Genomic DNA, 11,404 nt, shown 5'->3' on the forward strand with positions numbered 1-11,404 from the left:
CTCTCCAATGTAGATACGTCCTGATCAGTGTTGTTTCTCGAATTTGCATTTATTATGTCTTCTCCGTTTGTTTGTTCTTCTATCGATTACATTTGCAGTTTTCTTGTTCATTATAGTGACTCAACATTAATATCTCCTTTTTTTTCTTAGGACACTTTTTTACTTTTTTTTCCTGAAGCTTGGTGTCAGTGTTCATGCCTTTGATCCCTACGCCGTGACGGAAGTAAGGCGATGATTGAAAACCCTTCACTTTCAGCGCAGGGGTAGAGAGCTTCCTTGTTTCCTTGTTTTCCGGAAGCACTCCAGCCCTCATTCACACAAAAGGATGAGTCGTCTTTTCTAGCCCCCTGTGTGAGCCAAAAAGACACTCCGTCCTCTTATTTGCTACCATCACGTTTGCCTCTCCAATTAAATTCATGAGCTCTCTGAAGTAATTTTTGTTACTCACCAAGCCTCCTCCCTTTACTGAGTCCCGCAACATCTCATTTGATTCTTGACTGCTCCTCCATAATTACTAATGAATCAGCTTCCTTCCTCAAAGTCGGTGCATTGTTGGTCCATAGGCGCAGCTAATGGTGACCTGGTCCATCTCCCTTTACTTAGTGGGGATGCTGATCGCCGCTATAACCAGGCACTCCATCGCCCCCGGGTTATAGGTGCCATTCATTTAAACGTCCGGTCTATTTTGGGAAGGGGACAGCGAGTACCATACCCTGCTGACTGATGGCACTGAGAGGGGCGGCACTCTTCGTCTGGCCGCTGCTGATGGGCCCTCACAGTGTGGTTGCATCTTTTTATCTCGACCCTACTACCTGCTTTTTTTTCAGAGAGAGAGAGAGAGAGAGAGAGAGAGAGAGAAAATGGTTGATGGAGGAAGGCGAAAGAGCTATAGTGAAGTGAAGAGTGAGAAATGGAAGAAATGACAGAGGTTCAGAAGTGACGGAGTGGAGGGAATGCATTTGAAAGAAGGGAAAAATAAGGATTGACGGAGGTAATTGAGAGAGAGAGAGAGAGAGAGAGAGAGAGAGAGAGAGAGAGAGAGAGAGAGAGAGAGAGAGAGAGAGAGAGAGAGAGAGAGAGAGAGAGAGAGAGAGAGAGAGAGAGAGTCAGGCAAACTACTCCGGTAAGAGATTCAACATTCTAAAATTCAAAAATGAGGAGAGCAAACATGCGTCAGGTTCGAAAATCGGTTGACTATGTCCGTAACTTTTTTAAACGTTCGCTATAATTCATTTGCCGGCGAAAAAAAAATCCTTGAATAAAGTTTTAAATATATCATAACGCAAGAGCCAACAGAATTCTCAGGGAAAAGATTTCGTTTCGGCGCACGAATAGAAAAATAACAAACAGAGAAAGGAAATGCGAGAAATGCATTGTGACTTTATAATCGGAAGGATGGCGCAGCTTGGACGACTTGAGCCTCGCACCTTGGGGAGTGGCCTTGGGAATGACTGGAGGGGGGACGGGGGCATTGCAGCGGCCTTAGCAATGAGCGGGAGCCTTAAAGCTGAGGGATCGTGACTCGGGGAGGACGCGATAAGTGTACTGAAGAATGCGCCATCGATCCCGAGAATTACGAGTGTCGTCCACCTGTCTGCTGCAGCTGATTACTTATTGGCCAGACTCAGGAAGCTCACTGTGACGGCTGGAAGAGGCACGGGGGACGGGAGGGAGGAGGCACGGGGGGCGGGAGGGAGGAAGGACGGTGGGGCATGAAGAAGGAAGGAGAGAAGGAGGGTCGAGGGGTCTTATTAAGAGTTTCCCAAGTGCGATTAGTATTCTCTTATTAGTAGTATTGATGTTATTGTTCTTCATGTTTTCGTCATTATTATTTTTGTTATCAAAATCATATGTTATGTATTGTCAGAATCATTATTGTAATCTAATATGGTTATTTAAAGTGATTTTATTGTAGTTGTTGTCATTGTTGCTTATAATAATTGCAATAGTAATTACTACTTTTGTTGTTAACATTGTTGTTATTATAGTTAATAATAATAATAATAATAATAATAATAATAATAATAATAATAATAATATTGTTATTATTAGTATTTTATTATTATTATTATTATTATTATTATTATTATTATTATTATTATTATTATTATTATTATTATTATTATTATTATTATTATTATTATTATTATTATTATTATTATTATTATTATTATTATTATTATTATTATTATTATTATTACTGCTACTACTACTACTACTACTACTTTTATCATCATTACTGTTTTTATTTTTGTCAGTAGTATAATGTTTCTTATGATAATGATGATTATAAAATAGATATTTCATTATTATCATTATTATTATTATTTTTGTTGTTATTGTTATCATTATCATTAGTATTTTAAAAGCATTAGCGAGCTTCTTTTGTCCTTGATATTATTTGTTTTATTCCTTAAATGGACGCAGTCTCACTTCACCCAAAGCCCGCAGGGTCAGTCTGTGCCGCCGTGCTGGCCTCAAATATTCAAGATCATCTTTGATGTCGTGTCACCAGAACAGCCGCAACACGGCATCCGCTTGGCTCGGAAATTTGCAAAGTAACATGAACACTTCCACGACACAGCAAGGGAGGGACATGTCCGGCGGCCGAGCAGTGGGAGGCTGAGGCTGTTTGTGCGTCCAGAGTTTGTGAAACAGATTGATAATAATAACGACCGTGTTCCGGAAGAAGGAAAATGTGAAAAAGTATGACTAGGACGTGAGTGTGATGCTAATGAACCCGCGCGGGGGGGGGGAGAGAGAGAGAGAGAGAGAGAGAGAGAGAGTGAGTGTCTGTGTGTGTGTGTGTGTGTGTGTGTGTGTGTGTGTGTGTGTGTGTGTGTGTGTATCAGCAAAGGAGACGTTTCAAGAACAAAAAAAAATCCATAAACAATAATATGTTGTAGTTTTCATCATTTTCATGTTTCTTTACTATATTTTTATTTTCTTTATGTAACAACAGCTCGGCAAGACTGAGTGAAGCAAAGAAATAAGAACATGAACTTATTTTGATGTTTACCGTGTGGAATTTTTCTCTCTCTCTCTCTCTCTCTCTCTCTCTCTCTCTCTCTCTCTCTCTCTCTCTCTCCTTTTGATTTTAATAATGATTTTTTTTCACACTTTCTTCCTTATCTATCCCACCTGCTCACCACATAGGCACCCTCTCTCCCTCCCTCCCAGTCACCCTTTTTTTAATCAAGGATAAGTAAGTAAGTAAGGTTAAGTAAGGAGAGGAAGTGGGTTAGTGGTGATCGTTCTCTCTCTCCCTCTCTCCCTCCCTCTCTCTTACCCTTGAAGTCGTTTCCTCTGAGCTAACGGGTCGTGTTTGGCCGGGTAGTGTCTGCTTGGCTGGACTTTGTGCTCAGAGAAACGCTCCCTTTCCCCGAGGGCCTCGACTCCTGTTTGAAGATAAACTAGTCTATTTTGGACTCTGGTATGAATATGTATTTTCATCCGCGCACTTGGAAGACAGCGTAATGCACCTCGACAATACAGGGAGGGAAGTGCAGAGCGGTTGTTCCAGGCATATATACTACACGTTCTTCCCACCAATTCGAAGGCTCGTTGGCTATCCAGGTATATTCTCGCCTATACCCATGAGGAAAACTGTGTAATGCGCCACGTCGTACACGCTGATCTGTGCTGGGTGGTTGTTCTTCTCTCCAGGCATACCTACGCAGTCCCCCCCCTCTTCACATGTAGACTCGCTGGCTAGCCGTGCATATCCGTGTAAGCAAAGTAGCCCAAAGCGAGTCTTCCTCTTTCAACGAGTGTTTCAGTGGCGCGCGTTGCAGCCGGAGGAGGGGAAGGAGCCTGCTGAGGAAGCGGTTGTGTGATTGGCGGCGCGGGCTGAGTGAGTGAGCAGTAATTAGTGTGAGATTGTCTTAATAGAGCGTCAGGGAGGGGGGAGAAATGGAGGTTAATTAGGCGTATAGGGGGTGTAGGCGGCGGGAAGGGAGGGGACTGAATTGTTATCCTTATTGTCATTATTATTATTATTATTGGTATTGTTCATTAGAATCTGTACAGTAGTAGTAGTAGTAGTAGTAGTAGTAGTAGTAGTAGTAGTAGTAGTAGTAGTAGTAGTAATAATAATAGTAGTTGTAGTATTAATAATAGTAGTTCTAGTAGTAGTCGGAGGAGGAGGAGGAGGAACAGGAACAGGAAGTGGAGGAGTTGACTATTTATTACGGCAGACATTACACAGAGCGGAACACTGGTTTCATTTTTCTGATGCTGGTTTTCCTTTCTCGCCCAGGAATGTGTTACGAGGCAGCGTGGATCTTCTCAGCCCTCGAGTGGCACAAGGAGGTGTGGACGACTGCCTGCCATGGACGAGGAAGCCGACCAGAACGAGGTAAGTTGAAGGAGCTGTTGAGCCTCAAAGGGAAGAGTAAATGTATTGGGGATCGGAGGGCGTCACTCTTTATCACGATGACTGCCAAGTCGTGCAGGTGAGAAAGAGGTGGCGTAGGCGAGCTGACTTTAGTGTGAAATAGTGTGAATGTTTTTCCTTTTCCTCCTCGTGAGCATAAAATCACGGCTGCTGTTCATGTCATTTTCACAAAAAGAATGCATTTTCTGTGTGAAGATTTTTCACCGTGGATGGCTAGACTCAGAGGGAAATTCATTGTTTTTTTTCAGCCCGGACGAATGAATTAGAATGGAAAAAAATGAACTTGTTGCAGAAAAAAATGAGTACAACTGTTTTTACTCTCTGTATTATGAGAAAATTATCATTTACTTATGATAATGACAATAATAATGTCCCATAAATAATGTTCCATGGGAATTTTAAAGTACGAAATCCTCTGAACAAATGTTTCAGACTTGCCCGGCGCCGCCATGTGTGTGCTGGGCGAAGGCGTCCACGCGGCACACCTTCGCCTGCGCGCTGAGGGAAGCAAAACATTTATGCTTCGTCGCTCCGCCGGCGGCAGGTGTCTCTCGAGGGGCTTTTTTTATTAATTTGCCTTTTACAAACGCTTCCTTTGTTTTCGCATAAAATGTAATTAATAACATTTTTTGGTATACTGGATTAATTAAAAATGGGCCGCGCTTAACGTAATAAAGATACACTTTTGTAACCTTGAAAAAAAAAATCTCAGTACAGTCACTCTTTTAAAGAATAAAGCACCGACTACTTTGTTGCTCAGTTTAAAAAGCCGCGCTGCTTTCATATCTCCAAACTCATTACGATAAACGTCCGTGGCCGTGAATTCCACAATAAAAGCAAAATATTACGGCCTGCGTTATTAAGAAAAGAAAATATACGAAATTCATTAGAATATATTTCATCTCTTTTTTCAACGCGGCTGATTTGAATTTGACTAAACTGCATCCCGCCATTCCTGCAGCACGGGGGACGCGGGGCAGTGCTGAGGCTGAAGTGTTGTGCAGCTTTTTTACTATTCGACGTCATGTTATCTGTGAATACGTGTTAAAGGAAGAAAAAGAAGATAAGGAGGAGGAGACAGGAAGAGAGGAAAGAAAAATAAGGGACAGATGCAGACAGGAACGAAGGAAAGAAGAAAGAAAGGAGGGAAGGAAGGGAGGCAGGAGAGAAAAAAGAAGATAAGGAGGAGATAGAGACAGGAAGAGAGGAAAGAGAGATACGGGACAGATGCAGACAAGAACGAAGGATGAAAGGAAGGAAGGAAAAAGAAAATAAGGAAGAGATGGAGAGAGGAAGAGGAAAGAAAAATAAGAGGCAGATGCAGATAGGAACGAACGAAGTAAGAAAGGAAGGAAGGAAGGGAGGCAGGAGAAAAAAAAAGATAAGAAGGAGATCGAGACAGGAAGAGAGGAAAGAGAGATACGGGACAGATGCAGACAGGAACGAAGGAAGGAAGGAAAGAGAAGACGTCTTGCTATAAATGAACACTAAGTTATTAAGGAAGGGAAGATAAGAAGAATTAGCCGGGATGAGGAGGAGGTCCGGAGATGAATAAAGAGGAACGAAGGATAGAATAATGTGCAGCAGTGTTCGTACAGCTCGTGTGTGTGTGTGTGTGGGGGGGGGGGGGCTAGGGTGAGGCCACAATGGTCCATATTCTTAAACGTATCGAGCTCCCATTACGACTATTCTCCAAGGCCACAGAGAAGATAAATCGGGTTCTCGAGTGATTTTTTTTCCCGATCATGGCGCAGAAATCGTGTAAAACTATCACTAGAATCACAAAACAGTCCATTAAAATCCGAGCAAATTCCACGAGAGGCTTTTCCAACAGGTGAAGTGAAGGCCCGAGACGTTTAAAGATTCGGGCTTTATTATATCTTGCCCTCCGCCCCGCACGCCGCATCTGCTGGGCTTTGGTCGGTACCGTCAGACGCTTACGCCCCTCACATCAACTATTTCCAAAGGTCAAAAAGGAGATCAATTGGGTGCTAATGAGTGGTAGTTCAGGTTCATGGTACAAAGGAAGAGTCAAATTACCCCTGGAAATGCTCACAACTCCCACGAAAGCCTTGTCAAATAGGTGAGCTTGGGCGGTGAAATGTTTTATACCTTTGTCTTCTCCCTGCAGCTCCCCGCCGCGGCCCAGACAAAGGCGCCACGAGGTTATCGGGAAAAGCTTCTTCACGAGAGAGTCACGAAAACGAGACTCACCCAGGGACGGGCACGCTCAGGCAAGGGACCCGACAGTAGACAGGCCTTTATTATGAAAATTTTGGCCCTTGAAATAGGTGTAAGGTGAAGCATTTATCTTATTTATCTATCTGGTCTTTGTTCTGAACGTTTTGTCATTTTCATTGGCGTCAGGGAAGCATTATTTGAGCTATCCAAAATTGACCTATTCTTTTAGACTCTCATTCTGATTTCTATTGTTGGAGCAGCATCTAGCGAGCTTTTTTGTTCTTTTTTTTTCCTTGAGCTGCTTCCCTTTCTGTAAAAAAATCCCATCTATCTATATCCATTTATCTATTTATCTATATATGTCTATCTATCCACAACTCCCTCTAATAGAAGGTCACTCCATATACAATAATGTTTACGTAAATAATCTCGTATGTTGTGTGTATTGTAAGATTGTAAGAATTCAACCGCAGTCTTTTCTTTCTCTACTTATCCTTGCTATTGTTTGCATTTTTCTCTTGTTTCTCCTTTCCACGGCTTTACATGACTTTCAAGAAGAAGAAGAATGAATTATGTCACTTCTCAAGATACATTTGTTTTATATGTTTCCAGCCGTCCTTTGATTTTTTTTTTCATAGGAATATTAACAACTTTAGATTTGCATTTTCTCTGATTTTACATTTACCGCAGCGATGTCATTTTCCGTTTTCTCCATCACGACCGTTATTCTTCGTCATCATCATCATCATCGACGTCATTTATTCTCATGTTCTCTTCCTTTATTTGCATTCTTCTTTTCCTCTCCTTTCCCCCGCCTCCTTCTCCTCCTCCTCCTCCACCACCACTCCATCGTCGTTTTCCTCGTCTTCACTCGCCTCATCTTTCTCTTGCTCCTCCTCTTCCTCCTCCTCCAAGTTCGCCACAGTCCCGAAAACCTGGAGCCGGATTTTCTCCTTCAACTTGCACCTATTAATCTTCACGGAGCAGAAACGTAAATTGTGGAAACCTGGGGAATCTTAATCCAACAAAACGGCGCTGCGTGTCCCTATAACAGAAAATGTGCCTGCGGAGAGGGGGTTTAGAAGGGCAACTCCTCCATTTGCATTCGCGACGCCAGAAAAATCTAAATAATAATTCCGCCGGCGTGTCTGGGGCCCAACTCACGCCCGGGACGGTGACGCATAATTCCCCTTGAGAAACGTGGCAAAAACTGGGAAAATTATGGGAATTAATTCTCGAAAAATGCCATCTTAAAGGCGCTTACCGACAGCCTGTGTGTGTGTGTGTGTGTGTGTGTGTGTGTGTGTGTGTGTGTGTGTGTGTGTGTGTGTGTGTGTGTGTGTGTGTGTGTGTGTGTGTCACTCTTTCTATTAATGTTATCGTACGGGTCCGTCACTCATCTATTTTCACCTCACGTTTTATTTTTTCACAAGTATTTATCTAATTGCGTGTGAACATTCCATACCTGTTGACCAATACATCTTCCTGTCCCAATAACGGGCTTCAGCAGTCAATAGGGGGAGGGGGGGAGGCTTGATGTGGGGGTCGGAAGGGATGGGAGCGTTGGCGTTGGTAGCTTGGTTGACACTAATGCTCTTGTTGGTCTGCAAATCCGTCAGCCACACGAAAGGGACGGACTTCGATCCCCTTGAACTGAGTAAGCCGGGTAACCAACAAAGCCAGATACTGCTATACTCGTACTTATCTCCTCCTCCTCCTCCTCCTCCTCCTCAGTGATGCCTCTATTCCTTCTTCCCTCTACTATTTTTCCTTTCTTTGTTCCGTTCTAAAACCCCATCTCTTCATCTTTCCTTTTTCTTCTCTTGCCATTCCTCATTCATCTCTAGTATTTTCTTTCTTCCATTCCTCCCTCATTCCTGTCTTCCTTTCTTCACTCCTTTCCTCTGTTTTCATGTCTCACTTCGCACCTGTCACACTCACCCTTGCATTTGTTTTTTCTCTTCATTCCTTCTTTTTCATTCTTCTTTCTCCTCCTCTTTTTATTCTCTCATTGTCTCGCTTCCTCCCTTCCTCCATTTGTAATACTTTTTTTTTTCTTCAGATACGAGATATTTATATATAGTGTGTGTGTGTGTGTGTGTGTGTGTGTGTTTGCTCAATTCATGTAAAACGACAAGTGAAGAGAGATATACAATTCCTCCTCCACTCCATCTTGACACACTCAAACAGGGCTTAGCTGTGTGTGTGTGTGCGTGTGTGTGTGTGTGTGTGTGTGTGTGTGTGTGTGTGTGTTTGTGTGTGTGTGTGGCACGACCTCCATCTCTTACTGAAGGAGGAGGAGTAGGAAGAAGAGGAGGAAGAGGAAGAGGAGGAGGAGGAGGAGGGGTGTTGCTTTCAGCTTAGGTCGCACGAATATACTTGTGTCGAGGTGGCAGACGTCTTTGTGCTTGCATTGTGTGTTGAGAGAGAGAGAGAGAGAGAGAGAGAGAGAGAGAGAGAGAGAGAGAGAGAGAGAGAGAGAGAGATCCTGAGTGACGTGTAACAAGCAACGCGTCAGGAGTGGTGTGTGTGTGTGTGTGTGTGTGTGTCGCCGCCTCTCGGTCTCCTCAAAGGCCCGCGCGCGTGTGTGTGTGTGTGTGTGTGTGTGTGTGTGTGTGTGTGTGTGTGTGTGTGTTCATTTGCAAGCGCTTCAAGTTTAGCCTTTAAGCTGCACGCCTTTCCGCTGTGACTCCTGATGCTGGCTGGGTGGCTTGCTGCTGGAGGCTGCGAGGAAACTTTGAATAAGGGGCAATTAAAACTTTTTCCGCGACCTTTTTTATTCTGCGTTTCTGCTCCTGCCCCTAAAGATTGATTGCCTACACGAGGGTGGATTGAGTAGCAGGAGGAGAGGAGGTTATGCATGGAGGCTGTTCGGTGTAGCTTATGGGAGTGCTTCCAAACACCCAAGGCACACAGAATTTCCCTGGCCTCTTTATTTTCACCGTTTCTCTTCTTGCCCTTTAGACAGATGGTGTGAGGAAGAGTGATTTGAGGAGGAGGGGCAATGCATGTAGATTGTTCAGTATTCCCTACACACACACACACACACACACACACACACACACACACACACACACACACACACACACACACACACACGCGCGCTCAAGGCCACTGCTTCACAAACTTTTCCCAGCCTAGTAATTTTAACGTGTCTGTTATTGCCTCAACGATTGATAGCCTGCGGGAGGGTGGACGGAGCAGAGGGCAGTGCATGCTAGCGTCAGTGTATGCTGTAGACGCGGGCACGCACACACACGCACACTCAACGCCGCTGCCTCACACCAACTTTTAGGCAATACTTGTGACTGCAACCTAAGTGCATGCAGGGCCTTCAACTCAACTCGCTGGAGGGATGAAGTTGCATCGCGCGCCAAGACCTTGCTGCTCGGGTGCGGGACTTGCTTCGTATTCTGTTTTGAGGCGGTGGCATTTTTTTTTTTTTTTCACGTTACAGTTATAAAGTCCATAAGCCCCGACGTCTGTCTGTCACCAGCCGACTCCCTGCCGACTTTGGTGAGGCTCAAGAAATTTCACTGTTCAAAAACATTGTTCATTTTTGTTTCTTGCTAAGATTTCTTTCGCCAAGAAAATGTTGTAACTCTTTCAAGAAAAAAAGCCCGAGTGACAGTGTGCGTGCTTGAAACAACACACACACACACACACACACACACACACGTACATACACCTAAAGCTGCCTCAGTGCGGACGTTCAAACTGCACCCGACTTATTAAAGCGACTCTTCTCCGCTCCCCTTTTCCTCCTCCTCCTGCTCCTCCTCCTCCGCAGTTTCTCACAGCTTATAGATTTCCCTCGCCGGCCGCTTCAGGAGATTCGAACGCCTCCCCGCCTCTCAACCACCACTTGCTTCAAATTCCTCGCACGTTGCACCTCCTTGCCCTCCTCTCAGCTTCTCCGAGTAACGCACGGCCTCATTTGCCGTTGAATAATTCCCGTTGAAGTCCATCACCGGCGAGGGAATGGCCGACACAACTGAGATCTTGCGCAAAAATTCCCGCGCTTTCGCCGGAGTTTCGAAGCGAGGGTCGGAGCAGCGGCGGGCGGGGTTCAGCTCGTAAAGTAGCTTATGTAGAGCCTCGAAGGTGCGTAAACACTGCCCACCGGTGATTACAGGTTGTTTTAAGGAAGAACTCTTGCTCGGGGAGAGAGAGAGAGAGAGAGAGAGAGAGAGAGAGAGAGAGAGAGAGATTTCACACCAAATTCTCTTCTCTGAGCCGAGTAAACAATCAACAAACGTAATGCGCTTGGCTAATAAGAGAGGCCCCAATAAACAAGGCTGGGCTCACCATGCTCCTCGTTCTTCAGTCAGATTTGGGGTCATATTCTTAAACATTTTGGCGCCCAAGTACACATATTTGACAACGCTTTCCTAGGAGTTTCGAGCATTTCCAGGACTAGTTTTATGATCCATTTGGTAGCCTGACCCTTCTTCTGTACCATGAACCTAAGAAAAACACTCTTGAGAACCCGACTGATATCCTTTTCGGCCTTTGGAAATATAGTTGATGTGAGAGGCAGAAGAGTAACAATACCGACCTTGGTGTTCAGCAGGGTAAAGAAAAGGCCCAAATCGACCTTTCTAAATGCATATCGTGAAAGAGGGAGGAAAGCTTTGGCGAGGCAAGGATCTCCAGGGCCGAGTTGCGGGTCAGAGAGGACAGGTGGCGGACTGAAGGCAATAAATGTTAAATATCCAAACTTTAGTGGAAGTTCTCGTATCGTTTAGAGAAGACTATTTAAAAGGCTGTTAATGGTATTGCCTCAACTGTAAATTGTAATCTATTTCGCCTATTTAGAAACCACAT

General features: G+C 44.3%; 1 long non-coding RNA gene across 1 annotated transcript; it reads left to right on the plus strand.

Moving 5' to 3' along the window:
* Positions 1 to 3,709: 3,709 nt before the first annotated feature.
* Positions 3,710 to 6,706, plus strand: LOC126998695 (uncharacterized). The gene is made up of 3 exons (XR_007752972.1): positions 3,710 to 3,857; positions 4,259 to 4,357; positions 6,528 to 6,706. It is a non-coding gene; the product is annotated as an uncharacterized LOC126998695 (long non-coding RNA).
* The last annotated feature ends 4,698 nt before the right edge of the window (positions 6,707 to 11,404 follow it).

The sequence above is a fragment of the Eriocheir sinensis genome, chromosome 14 (genome assembly GCF_024679095.1).
Source record: "Eriocheir sinensis breed Jianghai 21 chromosome 14, ASM2467909v1, whole genome shotgun sequence".
NCBI lineage: Eukaryota > Metazoa > Arthropoda > Malacostraca > Decapoda > Varunidae > Eriocheir > Eriocheir sinensis.